The sequence below is a fragment of the Corvus brachyrhynchos genome, unplaced genomic scaffold (genome assembly GCF_000691975.1).
Source record: "Corvus brachyrhynchos isolate BGI_N302 unplaced genomic scaffold, ASM69197v1 scaffold61, whole genome shotgun sequence".
NCBI lineage: Eukaryota > Metazoa > Chordata > Aves > Passeriformes > Corvidae > Corvus > Corvus brachyrhynchos.
This window is the reverse complement of record NW_008236478.1, coordinates 1529499-1532392: the sequence shown is the minus strand read 5'-3', so window position 1 is coordinate 1532392 and position 2894 is coordinate 1529499. Positions and strand designations below refer to the sequence as shown.

At 51.5% G+C, this 2894-nt stretch overlaps 1 long non-coding RNA gene across 1 annotated transcript in view; it reads left to right on the top strand.

Moving 5' to 3' along the window:
- Nucleotides 1-2888, top strand: part of LOC108444639 — a 9507-nt gene extending 6619 nt beyond the window's left edge. Inside the window, exon 3 of the long non-coding RNA XR_001859269.1 lies at nucleotides 2660-2888. This is a non-coding gene — a long non-coding RNA (uncharacterized LOC108444639). The remainder of the gene's footprint in view (nucleotides 1-2659) is intronic.
- Nucleotides 2889-2894: the final 6 nt, after the last annotated feature.

Here is a 2894-nt window from a genome sequence, read left to right as displayed (position 1 = left end):
CTTCGCAGCCCCCCTGGCCGGGGGTGCTCCCTCCTCATCCGGATGGATGTCACATCCACTCAGGGCTGATCCCGCCGAGACGGGAGGTGCCTGGTGAGGGAAGCCGGGCAGGGGGGGCCGGGGAGTGAAGAGCATGTTCAGCCTCAGCTCCAAGGTGGGGACACGTCCCCTGCCTAGACAACACACCAGAAAGCGGACACCTGTTTGCCCCATAGCCCCAGGGCCTCCAGACATCCCGCTTCGGTCACCACTTCATCTCCTCAAACTGCTCTGTGTCCCTCCGGAGGGCAGAGTCATCTCCCGGGGTCCATCCTAGCCCCCTCAGGTATCCCGGCAGCCACAGCCCGGTTTCCCCCATTCTCTGCCATGGGTTCCATGTCCAGCACACAAATACGGCCCGTTGTGTGAATTTAACCCCCAGCCTCTCTCCCATCTCTGTCCCCTTCTTTGCCCAATCCCTTCTCATCCTCCCCCAGCTCCTACGCCTTGTCCCCACACTCCCGTGGCGTGGGTGTGCGCTTCCCCCGCAGCGTAAGCAGTTCCTGCTGCCTGCTGCCTTCGCTCCGCATCACCCCATTCTGCCAGGCAAGCGCTTGCATGGGGAGAAGCCATCCCCTGTTGCACTGGGTATAGCTCAAAGCAATGGCCAGGAAGCATCCCTGGACATCTGTTTGGCCGTTAAGGAGGGAGAGCCAGGAGGAACAAGTTTCTTGTGAGATGTTTTATTGAACAAATTTAATCCCCCAATGATGTGCAGCTCCCGGCTATCACACTGCAGCTCTTGAGTTTTTCTCTTTGAATTCATGCCCGGGGTTGCCCAGGCAGACACCCTGTGAGCTTTTCTTTGCAGGACTTCTCCTGCCTTTAGGCGGTGGGACCAGCAAGGCTCTCTCCAGCCCACCAGTGCTTTACAGCCCAACCCATTCATCACAGTGATTTAAAGAGCATCTGTCTGTTTCACAATTGAAATCAGCATGCAGGAAGCTGGAGCTCATTCCATCATTGGTTTTTCATCTCAGTTGCATTTGTGCTTTTTACCTTTCATTATTAAAGAAAAGCTCACTCCACTGCATGGTGTAGCCATCCAGCTTTGGTGGGTCAAAGGCAGGCATGACCTTTACTCTAAATTTGATAACTCCATTTTAATAACCAGGAGGACATTCTGCTTATCCCATTTATTCTAGTGATAGCTCACATGTTTTGAGATACGCTGGTTTTTGTAGATTTGTTATGTTACAGTGAAAGAAAACTATTCCTAGAGATAATTTTTTTCCTTGGCATGTGTGTCAGTCTGCACTGAGATAAAAAGTAGAATTTCATTTGAAATACATAAACCCCACATCTTTATTATTTATCAGTTAACTTCAGCAACCTTGAATGTGAACACAACCATAACAGGAGAAAAGATTGTAAAAACAGTAAATGATAAATTAATCAGGAGAATAAAATTTTGCAGTGAGTGAATTAGAGATTGCTGTTGCTCAGCAGGACAGATTTTTTCAGCAGTGTGATAGTGCAGATAAATGGGCGCCTACCCCACAGGTGTGATTTGGGTTATTTCATTAAGAGTTTTGTCTGTGCATCTCTGGAGCCTAAACACTGTTGAAAATTTAGCCCCATATCCTTTAGGAATTTAATCCTGTCTGGTTTGCACTCAGAAACAGGGAGAAGAAAATCATGCTCTCCTGTTTGCAGCTGGCATATGGTTTCTCACTTTCAAATGATGAAAGTGAGGGAGTCAGTATCTTGGCATCTGTCAGAAGGCACAAGCAGTGAAGGCAGAGTCTTCTCTGCACATTAGGAATTCAAAGAAACTCAGAGAAGGATAAGTACAAGTTTTAGCTTCAATGGGAGAAAGAAAAATGTCAGCAGCCCTGCCAGTGGGGTTGATGGGAGCTCCAGGTCCTGCCTTCCCCTGCAGCCACCCACCTGCTGCTGTGGGGTAGCTGGTCTCACCTCCAGGTATACGGTCTCTGGGCAGAGACAGGCAGGCGGATGAGCTATGTGCAGGGCAGGCTTGCTGTGTTTCCCCAGGCTGAGATTGTCTCTTACCACTGCTTTTTGGATCTACTGGTGTTGACAGCTCTGTCTGCACCATCAGTAGCGGCTGCGACATGTGCTGGTGTGACACAGTTTAAACCCAGGCTGACCTCCAAAGAGAGAGGCTCCTTGCCCTTGCTGCTCATATTAAACTCCTTGAGCAAGTATAGTTGGAGGATGTCTCAGTGATACAGTAGATACTTTTTTTTCCCCTTATTGAAGTGATTTTAGTAGGCTGTAGGCTGTGGGTAGTAAATATATTCAGCCTAAAGCAGAATGAATGAAACCCATTTTATAGTGCACTCTCTTGCAGTGTCTGGGGTGCTGGACTGTGGGGAAAGTGCCTGAGCATCCTGGCGCCCTGGGGAGAAAGCAATCACTGTGGGTGCCTGGGGACCAAGCAAAGGGCTGCCAGCATCCAGGCAGTGGTGCTGGTGAGATGCCCTTGATGAACCTTGCCTGCTTCTTGCAGCAGGAGGGGATTTGCTGGGGGCTGTCTCAGCTGGAGCATATCTTTCTTGTGCCACGAGGGCAGGGCACCTTTGGCTTGTCCTCCCCGTGGCCTCAGACTCTTTTCTGTGCCTTCCCTTCCCTAACCAGCTCCTTGCCCTTGTTTCAGGGCTGCCTGAGGATGCATCGCCTCTTGTCTCAGACATCTCAGGGGTGCTGGGAACCTGCCTTGCTGTGCCTGTGCCACCCTGCTGGGCTCTGGACCTGACACCTCTGTGCCCTCTTCTGTCAGGATGGCCCAAGCAGGGGCACCCGTCCGCTTCCACGCCGAAGACGGCTGCGCTGCCTCTCCCCCGCCCTTTGCCCACAGGGTGAACCGGAGGCCCTGGCTGGTGGGGGACAGC